A 21,605-nucleotide genomic window follows, 5' to 3' on the forward strand; every position below is an offset into this window, starting at 1 on the left:
GGCTCAGGTTGTAATTGTTCCTTTTGTTTCCTATTAATGCAAATGAGTCCATTCTTCTCAATAACTTGTTATTTATGAGTTGTTTCATGTACTCCTTGGTCTATGTGTTAAATATGTTTTATTTTATGAGATTATCAAGTGCTATTTAATCGTTTGATTGTTAGTGAACGCAGGTTTCGAAGTGAAGGAGGAGCTCATCCGGATCAGCGAGGCTGGACTGCTACAACAGCGTTGGATTACAGGTAGGATCTAAACACTTGATTTATTATATAGTAAATGCATGTTTAGAGAAGGATTGCTCTTATTTGTCTTGTTTGTCACTAGAGAGTCTTAGGCTCCTAGGGAGGTTGGTTGTGTCCGCACTATCGACTCTTTCTGCCTGACAAAATGGCGACTTCGCTGGGGAATCCATTAATGTGAATGTTTTTTCCTTTGTATCAACTTTTGATCTGATAAAAGTTATTTTTTTTCTGGTTTTTGGCTGTCTGACTGTGTTTTTGGGTGGGCTAGCTTAGGGTTAAATTAGATTTTAGTTTTTCTTTGTTTTGCTAGAAGTACGCAGCCTCTGAGTTGAGCACAGTGCGTACCTGTACGCACTGTAGCTTTGTGCACAGAGCGTACCCGCACCTGTGCAAACAGGTCGCCTGCGTACTCTGTCAAAATTAAGAAAATTTCAATTTTCTTCTTTTTGCCTTTTAGATATAGTTTTTACTTTGTTTTTTCTGCCCAAATCCACTGGTTATCTGCCATTAATCTTCACCTAAGCTTGTTTCATTGGCATTCCTGCTCTAAGCTTTCATCAATTGGGTGTTTTGAGTCTCTTTCTTGAGAAATTGTGTATGAGTGTTAATTGCCTTTGAGTGTTTTTATTTTTTGATCTTTGGAACTCTCACCCAATTTTCTCGACTTGCACTTGATTGGTTCTTAGATTACATTAGAATCATCTTGTGTTTGAGAATTCTCTTGCATAGATCACATTTGCATAATTAGAATTCTCATTTTCAGAATATGAATGAAAAATGTGCATAGATTACATTTGCATACTTTTCAAGTGAATTGTGCTTAGATTACCATTGCATAGTTTACATTCTGAAAAATCAATCGTAGATTTAGATCAGCTTTCTTTGATTTGAATTTACACAAAAATAAAAATAAAAAAAATGGTTTGGAATTGATTTGCATTAGTTTTTCTTGATAAAATTAGTGCATTAGAGAATTTGTTATATTTTCTCTTAGTGATCAATTTTTTGCATTGTTGGAAGTGAATGGAAACTCTCTCCTTACTTTAGTTAGGATTCATCGAATTGAAAATATTACATTATCATATTCGATTGCATTCAGTTGAGTCGGGTCATACCACCATTGGTTTCATATCCATTTACCCATTTGAGTAATAACAGCCTTAATAACACAACGCTTAATTAAAATTCATCTAGTAATTTTTACATTTCTAGGGCTCTGATACACCAACTAGCTTAGGTTAGTGTCTTGGATTAGGATCTAGTTAACAATCCAAGACAGTAAACCAAACAAGTAGCTCATCTTGTGGTAGGATAAATCCAACTGTTTCATTTGTACTCTGGGAAAGCTCCTCTTAAAGGAGAAGCACGAGACCATGTCCGAATCAGTGAGGGGATCAATCCTCCTTCATTGGGAAAGACGCCAGATACGCATGTACTACAAATGGTAAACCTCGGATTATTATCGTGGAGCCTGGGGTCACTTGTTGGTAAACCTTGGATTATTGTCAAGGAGCCGGCAAGGGGATTGAGCTTGTTACTCTGCCCTTGCGTGCTATCGGGTCGTAGACTGTTCCCCCAAGTGTATTTGTTGCTGTTGGTGACCTTAGTGACCATTATCTTTAGGGTTCTACCCAAGGTGATGGTGGAGGGAAGATCCCACTGTACCTGGAGCAGACGTCGGCTAGACTCACTTGGATTTTCTGGGGGGTTCACTTCACTCGAGACGGTTAAAATGGAGGAACTTGGTCCAGTCTATTCATTAAGCAGGTTGCCAGGGTAACTATTCCACCCGCCACTTCTGTACTGAATTCTGTGATGTTGGATTTCATCCCCAACTAGTGTTTTCGGTCCGGAAGGTTACTGTTTGTGTGTGGTTTGACTCCTAGATTTGATAGCGTGTGTTAATTTGTTTGTTTTTACTTTTAGAGACCATAGGTGTGAATTGTGAATTGTTAATTTTAGTTTTAAAGTGTTAATAAAATTCACTGAAGTTGGATATAATGGCAAATGTTCCGGAATTTATCAACCTAGGAACCCCTCCTAACGAGAATCCTAGTACTTTTCCTTACTTTGGAAATGTTGGTCCTCCTTATATGGCTACTTTGTCATTACCTGGATTTACAATAGGTTTACCGATATGGTTATTTTCAACTTCGTTGGCCCAAAATACTCCAATTGTTCCATCTCAACCGAATGCTTCACCTCAACAGAGTTCACCATCTCAACATCACCAACCTTCTGTTGGCCCTTTACCTTCTTCGCCTAATTTTTCTTCCTCCATTTCTTCTTCTTCGCCTGGTAAAAGCCTTGACGCTAGTAACCAGGTGTCTAAGAAGAAGAATAAAGGGAAGAAGAAGAAGAAGAAGAAGAAGCAAGATAACAAAGAAGTCAACCAACCAACCACGGCTGTAAGTGTTAGTTGTGTTGAGGAAAACTCCAACATGCATCGTAAACCCAAATACCCTTGCAGGCTTTGTAAGGGTGACCACTTCCTTGTCAATTGTCCTGGTATTCCAAAGGTCTTGGAAGTATGGTCAGAAAATTCTCATCAACTTTCCATCGATCCATCAACCAGTGATAGTCAGGTTCCTGGGAAAAAGGGTAAAGTTAGGTTTCCTTGTAAGTTATGCAAAGGGAGTCATCAAACTCACATTTGCCCTCACATGGATGAAGCCTCAACATTGTTGGAAAACCTTACTATTCCACAACAAGAATTTCCAACTGGTTACCGTAAACTTTCTCCCAACCTACCGTCAACTGACGGAGTGATTGATCTAACTTCAAGTACAGTCGATCACACTCTTCCATTGGAGAGTGAAACTCGTGTCACTCAGGTTGATGATCCATTAGTTGATCAAGTGGTCGATTCAATTTCACATTCGGTCGATCCCACTTTCCCCTTCGAGAGTAAACTTCATACCGCTCAGGTTCTTCTTGTTACATCAGATTCTTCTATGCCGGGGGGCATTTCACTTGTTTCTACAGAACCCGCTCCAAGTACTGAGGTCTTTTCCTTTGATTGGAATAGACTGACAGAACCTCGTCTTCCTTCCTCCATCCCTTTCCAAATCATTGTCAAGGCTGGTGGTAGGGACATACATCGTACTCAGGTAGATGAAGGTGCTTCTGTTAGTATTTTATCCTCAACTGTTTGGAAAGCTTTGGGTTCCCCTCAGCTTGCGCCTATTACGCAGAATCTGAAAGCTTTTAACAGAACCATTAGTGAACCTTTAGGGATCCTTCCTAAGTTTTCTATTACCTTGAAAGGTAAAACTGTCTGTATTGATCTGATGGTAGTTCGAGGTCCCTTGGATTTCAATTTACTCCTTGGGCGAGACTATGTTTATGCAATGAAAGCTGTCGTATCGACACTCTTTCGCGTGATGTCTTTCCCTCACAATGGCAGTATTGTGACTGTAGACCAGCTTTCGTTCCCTAGTCTTGTTTCAACTACCAATAATATGACACCCCTAAATGTTCCTGATTCTAAAGTGGTATCTACCCTTCCACGGGTTAATTATGTGGCAACTGGTCCCATGTTTTTAGTTACCGATGAAAGTGAGCCTCTCACTGTTTGCTCATCTTCCTTTGATTTAGATCCGGTAATTGACATGGAAAACTCTATGGGATTACATGAACACGATGTTCTTATCCCTTTTGAGTCCCTTGACATGTGTTCCTTCCAAAGAAGTATTCTTCCTTCTGATGAAGACCTCTTGGAAGCCATGATCAAGGTGTGTCCATTGACATGTCTTTCTTCTAGTTGGAAGCCATGATCAGTGTAGTGAGGAAAGTTCCTTTTACTGTGTCAACCTCGTTAAAAAATGAATCAGTGTGTGCGAGGATAGTTTTTTCTTGTATCAACCTCGTTAAAAAATGAAACAAGGAGTGTGAGGAAAGTTCCTTTTACTGTGTCAACCTCGTTAAAAAATGAATCAGTGTGTGCGAGGATAGTTTTTTCTTGTATCAACCTCGTTAAAAAATGAAACAAGGAGTGTGAGGAAGGTTCCTTTTACTGTGTCAACCTCGTTAAAAAATGAATCAGTGAGTACGAGGATAGTTTTTTCCTGTATCAACCTCGTTAAAAAATGAAACAAGCTAGCATGAGGATAGTTCTTTTACTGAGTCAACCTCATTAAAAAATGAATCAGGTAGATTTTAGGATATGTAGGTAGATTGTAGAAAGTAAGGTTTGAGGGTAGTTCCTGTTACTGAGTCAACCTCGTTAAAAAATGAATCAGGTTTGAGGATAGTTCCTGTTACTGAGTCAACCTCGTTAAAAAATGAATCAGGTATGTGGATAGTTCTTGTTACTGAGTCAACCTCGTTAAAAAATGAATCAGGTATGAGGATATTTCTTTTCTTGTGTCAACCTCCTTAAAAAATGAAACAACTCCCTTTTCAAGTTAAATATTGAAAGTAAACCTTCATTCCATCCATCTGGTTGAATGTAATGAAGCCTGGGGGGCATGCATCTCGCTTTGCATCATTATACTGGGGGCATGCAAACTTTTTGAGCATAGTTCCTTGTCTTGTGTCAAGCTCGTTAAAAAATGAAACAAGGGTAGGTTAAGTAGGTAGATTGTAGAGAGTAGTCATGAGCATAGTTCCTTATCTTGTGTCAAGCTCGTTTAAAAATGAAACAAGGGTTTTGAGGATAGTTCTTTTCTTGTGTCAACCTCACTAAAAAATGAAACAACTCCCACAAGTCTTTCCATGATCTTGAAAGTAAAGCTTCATTCCATCCACCTCATTGAATGAAATGAAGCTTGGGGGGCATGTACCTCGTTTTGCGTCATTATGCTGGGGGCATGTGAACTTATAACAAGCATAGTTTTTCGTTTCAAGCTTGCGTAAACATGAAACTGAATCCGAGCATAGTTCTTTTCCTGTGTCAAGCTCGTTAAAAAATGAACCAAATCCTCCTCTAATTGAGTCGAGAGTTTGACTAGATCTCATAAATGTTAGGTTGTATATTTAGGTTAGTTATTTCAGTGTTTTGCATAATTTTCTTACAGTTTTAGGTCGAGTCTTTCAAATGATCTTGTAACTCAACTTTCATTTCAACCAACTGGTTGAATGAAATGAAGCTGGGGGGGCATGCGCTCTAGCAGTTATGCTTAGGGGGCATCAAGCACAGTTTTCTCTCTGTTTCAAGCTTGTGTAAAAATGAAACTACTTTGAAAGCATAGTTTTTATCTGTTTCAAGCTTTTGTAAAATGAAACCTATCTCGAGTCAATTTTAGTTATTTTCAAGACTCGTTAAACTCATGAAAATCCCGAGATTATTTTGCTATCTTTCATTCTCGTAAAACAAATGAAAATGCCGAGTTCTTTCCGTCTTTTCCTGCTCGTAAATTAAATTGAAAGTCGGCCATATGAGTACATTTTTTATCATTTTTTCGAACTCATTAAAACTTACGAAAAAATGAAAACTATGAGTACATTTTTATCATTTTTTCGAACTCATTAAAACTTACGAAAAAATGAAAACCATGAGTACATTTTTATCATTTTTTCGAACTCGTTAAAACTTACGAAAAAGTGAAACCTCAGAGTCATCTTTTAAGCCCTTTTCTGACTCCTAAAACATGAAAAGATTGCCGAGCGTTTCTTTTACACTCGTTAAAACGGAATTAAAAGACGGTCCCCTTATAGTCCTTTTCTGACCGTAAAAACAGGAAAAGATCGCCGGGTTTTTGTCGTTTCAAACTCGATACTGGAAATAAAACGACGTGTCCTTGATCGCTTTTTACTTTTCAGGTCAATGGCACTAATCATGAAAGTACTCCTTGGTCGCAAGATCAAGCGGTTCTCTCAGGTATTATTTTATACTTTTTCGGGCCTGGGAGACACAAATTTACGAAAAAGTTCAACCTTGGAGTCTTCTTAAGTTTTTCAGACTCTCTAAAATTGAAAAACGCCGAGTTTCTCCTATACTGGACTCGTTAAAATTTCACAGTAAAGGACCTGTTCGATTACAAACAGGAACGGACCACTCCTTCTTAGGGTTCGAATCTAAACTAAGTTGGACTCATCCGAAGGATGAGCTTATAATCAAGCATATGTTATCCTCCTCAAGCTTGTAAAAAATAAAGAGGTACTTGCTAGAAATGGTGGGGGAAAAGAGAGAAGAATGAACCTATTTGTTATCCTTTGTTACAGAAGAACCTTATCACCGCTCTTGAACACGACACTTTTCATTCACCTGGGTTGGGAAAACCTTTGCCTTAAAGTTGATCAAACCACTTTGAAAGTCTTCAACCGTTTCTGGGTATTAACTTTGGGTCAATCGTCACCAAGCCATCTGTCGTGTCGTTATGTGTTCAAGAGGTCTCTGCAAATAAACCATTCATATGCAAAATACTTGTCATCCATTTTGACCATCCCTGAGTCAGTCCTTACAGCGACATTTCTTCAACTTGAACTATGATTTCGTGTTGTGGGCTTGCCTGCAACGGGTCGCTTTCTATCGACATCAGCACATTATCTAGAAAGATGACTTAGAAATCATCAGTACCTTGAAATCTGCATGCATCAATGGCAGGTTTCTCGCCTTTGACGACGGTTTACATCATTGACTTTCGATCGAAGGATTCCGTGAAATGTTCGACATCAACTCATTCATTCACATCTCATGGATTGTACTGGGTACTTTGAGAACCATTGACATTACTGGTGGTCTCTCTCACACTTGTTAACGGTTTACATCATCGACTGGTAATCAAGTGGTTTCTACCATGTTCGACATCAACTCATTTATTCGCATGGCTAGAATCGTACCAATTCGGGAAGTAGAAATGAAGACCTTGGATCTAGTTTCCACCATCCAGGCTGCGAGGAGTTTTGTATTCATTATCTAAGTAGACTAATCATAAACAGATGGCTGCGCCCATACTGTGTCTACAAAAGTCTATGATTATGATGTACTGCAAGATCATTCCTGTATCAAAGTAGTTAGTCTGTTAGTTAAAGTTTTGATCTGAGTATGGGAATGCCTACCTCAGCGATGATATAATCTTATACATGTATTTTGTGTTGAAAATTGCAGGTTCTGACCAGGCTCTCCACGAGATAATCCTTGAAATGATAAAGCGCTTCACCCTTCCTAGATAATACAAAACCCTAATCTACTACAGGCTTCGCACTTTAGGGGGCAATCTGTTACACTAAAAAATGTCACCATGACTATTTACAGTTAGTATGGCTCTATCAACAGTCATGCTGTCCTCCTGGGCAAGTCTTATACCTCTGCTCTCCATGTCAAACTCCAAAAAAGAGAGAAAGTCTTTGTAAATGTGTTTATCTCTGGGTACGCAGATTCTCTCGGCCTTACCTGCGTATACGCACCTAATGTTCACAAAAACTGCGTACTTGTACGCTCTGTATGTAAAAGGACAGGTGCGTACCCCTGTAAAGGTCAAAAGGCACGAGTTTCATCTTTAAAAAGTTACTTGTGGTCATTTCTAGAGCATTCTAGAAGGTTGTTCGACGTGTATTGAGCGCCTCCAGATGGTTCATGTACCCCTATGAAAGAGGAACTTATCCCATCAAGAGAGGAGCTATCCCATCCAAAGAGGGGATTATCCCATTGATGGTGGACCCGATTAACTTCCTCTTGAGCACTATAAATATAGGCATTGGGCCAGAAGGAGGAGAGGTTGAAAGCTAAACATTTCTAAGGGTAGATGCTACTGGAATTAGGACTCCCATTTAGAAGCTTGTGAGGAGAGATTACCATCTTTGCTTGTTCTATTTGGAAGTGGGTGAGCTTTGTCAAAGTAAAGGAGAACTCTTGATGGACCCTGGGAGGGACTTGCACAACACTAAGGCTCAGGTTGTAATTGTTCCTTTTGTTTCCTATTAATGCAAATGCGTCCATTCTTCTCAATAACTTATTATTTATGAGTTGTTTCATGTACTCCTTGGTCTATGTGTTAAATATGTTTTATTTTATGAGATTATCAAGTGCTATTTAATCGTTTGATTGTTAGTGAACGCAGGTTTCGAAGTGAAGGAGGAGCTCATCCGGATCAGCGAGGCTGGACTGCTACAACAGCGTTGGATTACAGGTAGGATCTAAACACTTGATTTATTATATAGTAAATGCATGTTTAGAGAAGGATTGCTCTTATTTGTCTTGTTTGTCACTAGAGAGTCTTAGGCTCCTAGGGAGGTTGGTTGTGTCCGCACTATCGACTCTTTCCGCCTGACACAGCGTAAGCCTAGAAGGAAGCTCTAGAGACAATTCTAAAGATGATTCCCAAGAGGAGTATTAAGAGAAGTCTACCAGGGCGTCAGAGAAGTCGGAGCAACAGTCACAGAATGGGGGAAGGAAAAGTAAGGAGTTGAAAAAGGATACAACCAAATCTATAGAAAAGATAGCTGAACAAACCTCAACTAAAAAATAGGTTGAGATTCATTCCACCTCAACCCAATCAACAAAACCCCCGGTGATTGATTTAGAGAAAGAATGGGAGCATTTTAATAAAAAAATCCATACAGAAGGACAAGTGACTGAGCCACAAACTTCACAACACAAAACAACTCAAGAAATTACAATAGAAAAAACTGTAAGTACTCAAGAGGTAGAGCACATTCCTGCCACTCCTACCTATGAAATTGTTTTGAGAATTGAGAAGATTCCTCCTTTAGATGTGTTCTATAGCCCAACCTACAAAGTTTTTGTCAAAATGTAGAGAAAGAATATAAATTTGGATGCTCCTGTTGCTACTACTCCCGATAATGAACCGATGGATATTGTCTAGAAAGACTCACCCATTGACCCATCTAGCAACCTTACTAGACTATCCCAGTTTATAGGAGCCTATGCCACAACCACTATTGATAAAGCAATAGAGATAAAAATGTTGCTCAGAGAAAAGTAAAATAAAATTATGTTGCTAGAACAACATCTAGAGCAAGAAAAATCTAACCAACAAGTGGAATTGCAAATAGCCAAGCTCCAACAATAACTCAAGCAGATGCAAATAAAACATCAAGCCAGTTTAGAAACAAATGAAGTGAAGATACAAGAATTAACAGATAAATATAAGGATAGTCCAAATATTGATCATTTTATAATTGAAGCGCTCAGCCTTAACTCCCAGCTAATGCACCAAAAGGAAATTCTATGCTAGAAGGTCTCATAGTTGATTCCTTATTGCGAGATTAGTGACAAGTTAACGAGTCAAGACGTTGACATGAGACTTGAATATGATGAAGTCTTGAAAAGAGTTTCCGACTTCATCACCTGATAGAATTCAGAGGATTAAAGGAAGGCCGATTTTCCTATACTGGAGGAGTCACATAAAGAAATTTTATTTACAAACTGGGATTCTTGGCTTAGACAAGAAGAAAAGGCAACAACAGTCGTAGCAGCAGCAACAAACACTGTTATTGAAAAAAACAATGAAAATTTACACAGTTTTTAAGGGAAAAATTCCCCTAGGGTCTTTGGGTTGACACCCTAGTAGATCAGAGGTTGTATATACAGAGAAACACACATTCCATACAGCCATAATGCTAATATAAACAAACTATATGATAAGGGGCGTACCTGGGGTTCCTACGTTTGAGAAGATCCTTCCAGGGTCCAAACCCTCTTGGAGTTCCTTTTGCTCCTTTAACCTGCAAAACAATCAATTCAAGAAAGTACAACAGTATATGGACTAAACATCATAAAGAAATCATCTTCATAGTATATTGAAAGGTAGTTAGTTATGAAATTAAACAACCATTCACATATGAATCATAACATGGATATCATAAACATGAAGAAGATTTATGTCAGGAACAAAGACAAGTGTTTCTTTTATTATAGACAAATAAAGTACAGAAAGGAATAATTTCACCTGATTTGTCCTTTCGCAGGCTCCAAGCAGAACTATCCTCCAGATTCGTCCAGTCTCAAGCCTTTAACAAACTCCTTCCATGAATTATTCCATGATATCTCAAGTAGTAGATAGACATCATCACACAAGGAAACAAGGGTTTCCTGTAAATGGGGGAAGTGCAGGAGGCACTAGGATCTTCAGACCTAGTCAGGGAAATCTCAGCATAGTAACCTTTCTCTCTCTTCTCTCCTCCTTTAGGCCTTCCCATTGAAGCCTTTTTATACTTCTCCCAAAGTAGTTTTTTAGTTGGGAATTCGTTGGGAACAGTTGGGCCACAGGCACTAATAGGTGATCAGTAGGTAAAACCCGTGATCTCCACCCGAAATTAAGGAGATTTAATTTTTTTTAGTGTTTTAAGAGATATACATGGGTTGGGTATACACAGACCCACGTACACACATGTTTAGATCAGGGCAATGTCACGTATAGGGAATAAAACACTGTTTTTTAAATTTTGGACCAGGTCTGGAAGGAGGGGTTTCCCTGGGCCATGAGTGCACCTTCATAAACCTCAAGAGTGATATTTGGAGCTATAATCAAGGGTCCGAATATGAGCCACATCACCATATAACTCTTTTTCTGAGGAAGGAGTAGGATGATCATCTGCAGGCTCATTAGTAGATTCACATCTAAGCTTGGTTGCAGACATAGAAGATTTTGTTTCACCCACCTTGCCATCATCTGATGTGGTCACAGATGAAGATAAGGGTCCAGGATCCGAAAAATAATGAGCTTGAACAAACTCTTTCCGTAAAGGGTCCCTGGAGGATGAAATTGTATCTATTCTAGCCGTAGGAGGGGGAACATCAAACATACCCATAAATGAAGAGTACATCCCAACTCCTAGATTCTTAGTAGGCGGATGAGGGTTATTCACTAATGGCACAGTAGAGTCAGAGATTTCTTGAGGATCGACTGGACAATAATCCAATTGCTCAACCTTAACGATTTTCCCTTCATGAGGAAAGAAAATGACATGAAACAGAGTCGAAACAATGGCATCCATTTCGTATACCCAGTTCCTTTCTAAGAGGAGATTGTAGTCTAGGTTAGCATCGATGATTTCTACTTCAATATTAACGACCTCCCCCCCCCAACAAATATAGGAAAGGCCGGGATAATCCTGTATGGCCTATGAGAATGACCATCAAACACTGTCAAGAGGGTAGGTGAAGGAACAACCGAAGGCGATCCAATGGCTTTCCAACATGACATAGACATGACACACATGGAAGATCCCTCATCTATAACCATTCGGAAAATATTAGTTTTCTGGTAGGTAGACTTTATCTGGAAAGCCATAAGATGAGGAAGTCTCTTTTTGACATTATGCATATCAAAAGTGAGAGCTAAAGAATTACTTGGATCTACTGCCCCCATTGTTGACAACAAGGAACTTCTTTGAGCGGGACACGACTGGAGCACCTCTAAAGCGGACATAGCACATGGACTTTGTGCCAGATCCTCAACAATGGAGTAATTATGGGCTGCCCTAATATTAGGGTTGTTAGTCGCGCGTTTAGTGGAACCTTTCGGTACTTGTGGTATAGTCTTGATAGAGGGTCACTCAATATGAAGTGGGTTGGTAGTTTCGGGAACTGTTTTATCCTTGGAAGTTTCGCCTTCACCATAATCACATGACCGTGTGGCCACATTAGCATGGGAACCCATCATGAAAACATTTGATGATTTGTCCCCTTCCTAGTTTCCCCCTACAGAGGTACCAGGGTTTGAACTCGTGCCAGCAAGAAGTTGCTGCCCTTGGGGAAAAGGGTTGGTTAACACAACTTGAGAACTAGAAGTCCCTTGCTGCCCTAACAAGCGCTGAGCATCTTCAATCTTGGGGCAGAGATGAGTTAAATGGTCTCCACTGCATAACTTGCATGGAAACTTGACTTTCTTTTTAGACTCATTTCTACCACCACTAGCATTATTGCCAGGATTATTTGCATCAATCTTCCCATCTTGACTCTTTTTCTTACCTCGTCCTTTCTTCTTCCCATTGGAATTTTGATTTCCTTTGGGGTTGGTAGATTGGACGGCATTGACTGAAGAGGGTTGGGAAGACGAAGGGTTAGACGATGTGACTTGGTTGTTAGGAGCAGTTTGCAAAGACAACTGCTACAATTGGCTCAACAAGTTCACTGCATTTGTGTCTACCGATCCAACGATACCATCCGCATGAGGACCTGGCTTCGACTTGGCTATATCAACCTTAGACCCAGGAGCATCTGGCAAGATTTTTTGTAGGATCCCAGACTGAGAATAAATCAATTCTAATTGTTGGGCCCTAAAAATAGCTTGCTCCTCAGAATAGACTCTGGACATGGAGACATCCTTAGAGATTTCAAGTTGTAAAGATTTCAAAAACCATTCAAGACGGTATTTCGGCTTTAATGAGCCTCTTTCTCTTTCTCCATTCCTGAATATGGTCAGAAATGTGAGTTGCCGTGTCCTGAAAGAAATTGGCGAGAAGTTCAGTTCCGACATCATAATGGACGGGCAATTGGAAATGATTTAATAAAATATTAGCTAAGTTAGCGAAAGATGTAAAGCTGGCCCTGGCAACTCTATATACCACTTGGCCGCATTACCAGTCAAGGTGCGTTGAAAAAGTCTCAACCTAATCGAGTCATCAATAAGGGAGTTTGATGAGCACCACAAATGGAATGTGGTTACATGGTCGCCTGGGTCTTCACCGCCCTTCCCTTCAAATTTTGGAATGTCCGAAGGGAGTTTGGTTGGGACCGGAGGCCAGGCCGGGTTGTATTTGATTGGATCATTTGTTAATTTCATGAGATCTGGCAAGTTCAAAGTTGCCAGAAAAGGAATCCTAGGAGGACCTTGGGGGTTCCACCCTGACTGGGTGGAGCTCCCAAAGTTCTGAAAAGATTGGCCTGGATTTTGAAAGGCACCAGGCTTCCTGAAGTATCCAACAGAACTAGCTGAACCGAAAGGAAAGCCTTGTGATCCAGCAAAACTCAGAGTTTGACCAACTCCAGCTGCAAAACCTCCATAACTGGCGAAGCTTCCTCCTAAAGGATTATAAGGAGTGGATAACCCCTAATAAGGATTCCAAGTAGTAGCTAAGGGAAGAATACTTCAAAATGAACTAACTGTGGAGTATGGCCCATTCCCTTGTTGGCTGAAAAATGGATTCCCAGTTCCCATGCCACTAACCGCAGGGTTAGTCCAACCTTGGAAAGGATTGTTGCTTTGTCCTATAGAAGAAAAAGCCATAGATCCTACTGTCGGGTTGGAATGTGGTATATGACCACTTCCAAAAGGAAAACCTTGGAATGAAGCCGATCCACCCATCATGGATGTGGAGGCACTAAATGGAGCTGATGGAATACCCTGTGAATGGGTTCCAAATGGGAAGAATCCAGTACTAAAAGAATTGTCTTGGGAATTTCCACTCATAGAAGGAATGGAGGTAGACCCAACAAAAGATGTGCTAGCAAAAGACCCAAATAAAGATGCATAGGGGATGGAAATAGTTCCTCCCCCTTGTACTGATGTTGGAGTCTGCATAGTTGTAGAACTTGTAGTAGAAGCCATGCTTCCAGTAGTGGTCATCGATGGTAAGTGCATAGTGTGACCTAGACTTGATGGTCTATGCGTCGGAGTCCCAACATATCATAATACTTCTGGATAGCTAGAAGGTAAGGGAGAATTTGGAGCCGCTAATGACTCTTGAAATTCTTCTACTTCTATGTTATCTTCCATCTGAAAGAGAACTCGAGAAAGAACTGGAGTGTTCCTCTCTTGTTCTGTGGAAGTACCAAGCCTATTCTGAACACTAATGCCCCCGAGAGGAGGATCAATCCCCGATGCATCAGCTGCCACGGGATGAAACCCACCGGTAGTATTACCTCTGCGCCTTCTAGGAGAAGGCTCTAAACTTGGTGGTGAAAGACCATGAAGTCTTCGAGACCGTCTAGGTGATCGGTCAGCCACTTTGAATTTTTTATTAAGATCTAGCTAAAGACTCAAAAAATTGAAAGCTAGGCCAACTAGGAGCACAGAGCACACACTAAAAAGTCCCTAAAAGATATCAGCCAGTCAAACAACTTTCAAGTATTTCCACTTCGGGTGATGAGGACCGGACACCAAAATACAAGAAAGTGAAGTAAGGGGCCTTCCGAAGATAGTCTGGGATAATGACAGCCCAGTCCTATCAGCGAAGGTAACAAAGGAAGTTATACTGACCTCCTAACGACAGCCTGCGTTGGTGCAAGCCCCCAAGCTTCGCAAGGGTGCCCTCCAGTAGTACTGTTGAGAGTGATACAACGTCGACCTCAGGGGCCACGAGATTCCCCTCCGCAGCCACCTGTGTAGATCCCTAGGAGTAGCAACTAAGGTTACCAACTCATATCAGAAGCCAGGGAGAACAGTCTTCAGGTTAGATCCGACAAGTAGGAGAGGGGGTATCTCTCTTCCCTGTCTTACAAAACCCTCGTGCTCAACTCCCAGATCCGGAGCTTTTGTGGTCTCCCTAACACTATTGGATTTTCACTCACTATTTAGAATCCTGTGTTTAACAGTTTAAATGGCCTTGGAGAGTTATCTCTCCACTCGTCTAATCCAAGGCCCTAAAATATCCTAAAACTTGTTGGTGTGTCTAACTTGACAATTATAAAAAGTTATAGTATATTTTAATTAGCGCTTGTTTTTAAATGGGTTGTTCTTTAAGTCAAGGGATAAGTGGAAGTGAAACTAGTGGTGTTTTGACAAAAAAGAAATTAATAAAAACCAAACTACATGCAAATGCACTTGTTTTCATTTTTTGATGAAAGAAATTTCTACTGGGTTCAGAGGAACTTCAAAAAAAAAAAAAACAACAAATTTTTCTTTTCTTTTCTTTTACTCACGCTTCACACTCACAAAAGTTAACAAAACTATGGATGACCAAAAAGATGTGCAAGTCTATCCTAATGCAATGAGTACATGCTGACGCAAGACTTAAGACTACTCTAAATCAAGAAATGAAAGTTACTTGTTTATAAATTTCTAATTTTCCACTTAAAATGTTTAGATAGAATATGAGTTGCTCATCGTTCATTTCGTCTAAACACTAAAAAAAAGTTTCAAGACAAACAAAAATGCACTTTCATTCACTAAAAGAAACTAAATCAAAACAAAGTTCAAGAAAGAAAAACCGAGTTTTTTGAAAAGTTTTCTTCAAAAGCAAAAGCAAAAACGTCTTTTCAAAAGTGCTCTCAACAAGACTGAAACTTTATGATCGAAGAATAGGCAATGAAACTCTTTGCGAGTTTGCAACATAAAACAAGTGAGAACTCAACAAAAATGTGCTTCAAAATGCTCTTAACAATAAAAAATCAGCAACAAGAGCTTGGCAATAAAGGCCAAAAGATTGAAAAGATAATTTTCAAGAAAGTGTCAATCAACAACTTTCGAAAACAAGAAAAGTAGATGGTCACAAAAAATGTATTTTTGACAAGCAAACACAAAAGGTCACCAAAACAAGATTTGACACAAAGACTAAGATCAACGTTTCTGCCTTGACAAAATAGAGCAGCCAAGACTCCTAATAAGGAATCTTGTGTGCTTAACAAAAACGATGACGCTTGCAAATAAAACCAACAAGACCAACACTTTCCAAAATCAGAGAGAATTTGAAATCAGATACTTGCTGTAAAACTAAAAACTGACACAGAAAAGTAACTGTTCAGGATTGAACCAGACCAGCGGACAGACCTTCAGAAACAAAAATATTTGAAAAATCTTGAAAATTACAAGATATACGTGACTATATTGATGTACATCTGCATGTATACATGACTGAGCCTAAGGAAACCTGCGTATACACGAGTTAACTTAAGGAAACATGTGTATATACGCTTTTGTAAACAAGAAAAATAGCGTATATAAAAGATTTCAAGAAAAAACAAAAAACAGTCCGAAGAAACTGACCAAACTTACAATTCAAGTTCCTATAGGAACAAACTACACAGCAACAGCAAGAAAACAGACAGCTGAGCCCTGATTGGCTTGAATAAACCCAAACTAGGAACAACAATACTGTTGTCCCCAGTGGAGTCGCCAATTCTGTTAAGGGACAAATTCCCCTAGGGTCTTTGGGTTGACACCCTAGCAGATCAGAGGTTGTCTATACAGAGAAACACACATTCCATATAGCCATAATGCTAATATAAACAAACTATATGATAAGGGGTGTACCTAGGGGTCCTACGTTTTAGAAGATCCTTCCAGGGTCCAAACCCTCTTGGAGTTCCTTTTGCTCCTTCAACCTGCAAAACAATCAATTCAAGAAAGTACAGCAGTATATGGACTAAACATCATAAAGAAATCATCTTCATAGTATATTGAAAGGTAGTTAGTTATGCAATTAAACAACCATTCACATATGAATCATAACATGGATATCATAAACATGAAGAAGATTTATGTCAGGAACAAAGACAAGTGTTTCTTTTATTATAGACAAATAAAGTACAGAAATGAATAATTTCACCTGATTCATCCTTTCGTAGGCTCCAAGCGGAACCATCCTCTGGATTCATCTAATCTCAAGCCTTTAACAAACTCCTTCCATGAATTACTCCATGATATCTCAAGTAGTAGATAGACATCATCACATAAGGAAGCAAGGGTTTCCTGTAAATGGGGGAAGTGCAGGAGGCACTAGGATCTTCAGACCTAGTCAGGGAAATCTCAGCATAGTAACCTTTCTCTCTCTTCTCTCCTCCTTTAGGTCTTCCCATTGAAGCCTTTTTATACTTCTCCCAAACTAGTTTTTTAGTTGGGAATTCGTTGGGAATAGTTGGGCCACAGGCACTAATAGGTGATCAGCAGGTAAAACCTGTGATCTCCACCCGAAATTAAGGAGATTTATTTATTTTTTAGTGTTTTAAGACATATACGCGGGTTGGGTATACACAGACCCGCGTACACACACGTTTAGCTCAGGGCAATGTCGCGTATAGGGAATAACACTGTTTTTTAAATTTTGGACTAGGTCTGGAAGGAGGGGTTTCCCTGGGCCATGAGTGCAGCTTCACAAACATCAAGAGTGAGATTTGGAGCTATAACAATAGCACAAACCTGGTGGCAGAGTCTGTACCAGGTTTTCTTCCAAATTTCAAACATCTCGAACAACAGTGGAGGCAGGAAAAAGGAGAAAAAGAGCAAGAAAATAGGAAAATGACTAGGTTAAACTGGGAAGCATATTGGAAATATTTAGTTAAACCTTAAAGCCATTGGATGACCTTGTGATGCTTAACCTCTTCAACACAGAAAATGGTGCCAACACTGACCGATGTCGTATTCACTGGGCAGTTGAAATCTGCGATCAGTCGACCTAGACAACTCAAACTCATGACGGACATCTGCGATCTCAAAGATGAAACACAAAGGAGTTATTCACCATATTTATTTCCATTTTTTTTTGTTTTTCACAACTTGAGGAAGGTCGTTTAAACCTCCTCAACTATTTTTGTAATAATCTATTATTAGGATTTCTAGTTTAGTATTTAAACCCCTCTCATGTATTTAGAGAGGTGTCTAGAAATTTTATCAGAAACAATCTTTAAAACATGCATTTCTGTCCCTTTGAGGAAGTTCCGGTGAAATGAATGGAATAGGATTTATTTTCATATTATCTGGCATCTTCTACTGAAATTGCACTTTTTTACTCTTATATGGTGTTGGATTGATTGGAAGTAGGTCGATATTGTTGAAACACATGAGCAAAAATTATTAAAAATGGTACTTTTATCTTGTGATTTTGTTTTTTTATGTATTAAGCAATAAATTTTCTTCAAATTGTTTATGTATGAAAGTTTAAAGCTTGGTTAGAATTATTGCACTTTTGTATGGTGATGGCCTTAATGGCAGAAGTGTCCTCAGACACGTAATTTTATTAATCAAAAAAACAATTACATAATTGATTTGCAAGAGTTTACACCCGAACAACCAAACACTCTTGCAATGAGCTATTTATAAGCTCCATGTCCTAACTACCTCTAATTATGGATCACTTACAAGTGTCCATTTACAATAAATGCTATTCAAACCAACTAGCTAACTAATCTCCTATAATAGAGCCTAAGATACGACTCATTTGGAGAGTCATATCTTGTTACAACAATATACTAATCCTAATTGTCTCTAAAATAATTAATCATTCTAGAATAATTATTAATTTAATTTCTTAAATTAATAATTATTTTATTTTAATTTATAACCTATGAGAATAAAGTATTTTTGGATCATCTAACATTCCCCCCTATGATCCAAAGATACATTACAACAGATACCAAGTTCATCCCTGAACTTAGTAAATTTTATTCTGCCAAGCGGTTTGGTGAAAATGTCGGAGATATGATCTTCGGAAGGACAATAAACTGGTTTGAGGACATCTTTGGCAATGAGCGACCTGATATGATGATACTCGGTGTCCACATGCTTTGTCTTTGAATGAAAAACTGGGTTCTTGGCAAGTTTGATGGCTGACTGGCTGTCAATGAACAATGATGTAGCTTCTCCCTGAGAAATGCCCAAGTCCTGCAAAATTCGGCGCAACCAAACAATTTCACATGCTGCTTCCCATGCTGAAATGTACTCTGCTTCTGCTGAAGAAGTGGCCACTGTAGCTTGTTTTTTACAACTCCAAGATACTGCTGCAGACCCCATGTTCATTAAATAACCTGATGTCGATGCTCGATCATCAATACTCCCAGCAAAGTCGGCATCAGAATATCCACCAAGTACAAAATTTTTAGTCTTTGTGTAAAGAAGACCAAAATCTTTTGTTCCTTGGATATATCGAAGAACTCTTTTGGCTGCATTCCAGTGGCTGTCTCGTGGTTCCTGCATAAAACGTGAAAGAATACCGACTGCATAAGATAGATCAGGACGAGTATTTGTCAAATAAATCAAGCTGCCAATCAACTGTCTGTAAGTTGTATTGTCCACCTTTTCCCCCCCTTCAAATTTTGAAAGTTTCAAGTTTTGCTCCATGGGGGTGAGAACGGGCTTGCAATCTTGCATGCCAAATCGCTGAAGAACCTCTGCGGCATACTTGCTCTGAGAAATGAAAACATGATGTGGATGTTGGAAGACTTCAACTCCGAGATAGTAGTGAAGTAATCCCAAATCTGTCATCTTAAAACCTGCATGTAACTCCTTTTTTACCTGCGCAATATGATCATCATGATTGCCAGTGATGATCAAATCATCTACATACATAACAAGAATTACAAAATATTTGCCCTGTTGTCACACATACAAAGTATCATCAGATTCACTGCGATGAAAACCAACTTTCTTAAGGTAATCATCCATCTTTGCATACCAGGCTCGGGGAGCTTGTTTTAACCCATATAAAGCCTTGATCAATTTGCAGACTTTATGTTCTTGTCCTTCCACTTCAAAACCTGGTGGTTGGGTCATATACACATCCTCCTGTAAATCCCCGTTGAGAAAAGCACTTTTCACATCCATTTGATGAACTTTCCATCCTTTTTGAGCGGCCAATGCAAGTGTTAATCGGATGGTGTTCCATTTAGCTGTTGGAGCAAAGGTTTCTTCATAATCAATGCCTTCCTGCTGCGCAAAACCTTTTGCGACAAGTCGTGCTTTATACTTGTCAAGTTCACCCTTCTGATTATACTTAATTCTGTAAACCCATTTGCATCCTATGGGTTTAACATTTGCTGGACATTCAACAAGTTTCCAAGTGTTGTTATCAATTACTGCTTTATATTCGTCAACCATAGCCTGTTGCCATTATTTATGTTTTACTGCCTCTTTGTATGTGGAAGGTTCAGTAAAATCATTTGCTATCAAGGCAAAATTGCCTTCACTTCTATGTGCCCTTCTGGTGCTAGTTTTATTCTGTTCATCAGGCTTTACATCTTTCAAAAGTTGAACTGCCCATTTCGGAAGTTGGTGCTCACTTGTTTGTGCTTCTGTAAAGTCCCCATCATTGTAAAGAGGATTAATATAAACTGATGTTCGTCGTTCAGGTGAAGAATGTGGAGACTCACTGTCTGAAGAACTGATGCTGCTTGGAGATGCGGATGAACTGCTAGAAGACCCGGATGATGTTGTTGATGTAGATGGACTGGATGACTCATCTTCAGAGGAAGGAAAATCAAGTTCATACCAATTTGGTGAAGTTGGTTGACTTTGCATTTTTCCATTTCTTTTACTTCCCTTAGTTTCTAATTTGTGAAGAAGATTTTCAATTTCTTCAGCACTCTTACTCTCTGTTTCATCAAAAACGACATCCCTGCTCACAATGAATTTTCCATTGGTCAAAAGACGATACCCTTTCTTCTCATCAGAATAGCCAATCATTGTGCATTTTAAACTTCTTGAGTCAAGCTTAGTTCGTTTTTCTTTCGGAACTAAGGCATAACACACTGACCCAAAAACTCTAAGATGTTTAACTCAAGGTTTGAAACCAAACCAAGCTTCATAAGGTGTGATTCCATCTAAAGAAGCAGTTGGAGATCTGTTTCTTAAGTAGACAGCGGTATGTATTGCTTCCGCCCAATATGTTGGACTTAACCTCTTAAAGGTTAACATGGATCTCGCCATTCCTAACAAAGTGCGATTCATTCTTTCAACTACTCCATTTTGTTGTGGAGTGTAAACATTAGTGAGATGTCGTCTTATGCCATTTTCACTGCAATAAGTTTTGAATTCATTTGAAGTGAATTCTCCCCCATTATCCGTCCTGAGAGTACCTATCTTTTCTTTGACTTCATTTCAACAAGTTGGCGAAAAAGTTTAAACTTATCAAATGCTTCTGACTTGTTCTTCAAGAAGTAAACCCAAGTCATTCTGCTGAAATCGTCAATGAATAGTAAGAAATACTTGCAACCACCAAATGAGGTTTGTAGTGGACCACAAACATCACTGTGAATTAGTTGAAGCCGCCTGTTTGCATGCCATGAACTTGTTGGAAAACTTTCTCGGTTTTGTTTGCCATAAATGCAAGCCTCACATTTTGCATTTTCCCTTTTGAATGTGGGAAGTCCTTTAACCATTCCTTGTTTCTGCAATTGAGAAAGACTCTCAAAATTCAAATGTCCATATCTTACATGCCATAGTCTGACAGGTGAAATACCTGTAGTCACTGCCCCTGCAAAATCAAAATGCCTTGGAATAACTGTCCCTTTCATCCGTAACAGTTTTCCATCTTCATAACCTGTCATAACTGTTTTCAAGTTCTGTTTCACTGAATTAATCTTCACTAAACCATCTTCCATAATCACCTGATGTCCATCTTGTCGAATCGTGACTAAAGAGAGCAAATTTTTCTTGAAACTAGGTACATACCATACATTGGAAATCAATTTTTCTCCAATGTCAGGGAGAAAAACTTTCACTACTCCTTTTCCATAAGGAGTATGTTTTGTATCATCAGTAAGAAAAATTGAATTAAGTTGACATTCTTGAAAATTCCAGAAAA

This window comes from Pinus tabuliformis, chromosome 1_2 (genome assembly GCF_031772625.1).
Source record: "Pinus tabuliformis cultivar Carrire ecotype Pingquan chromosome 1_2, CPIR1, whole genome shotgun sequence".
Taxonomy (NCBI): Eukaryota; Viridiplantae; Streptophyta; class Pinopsida; order Pinales; family Pinaceae; genus Pinus; species Pinus tabuliformis.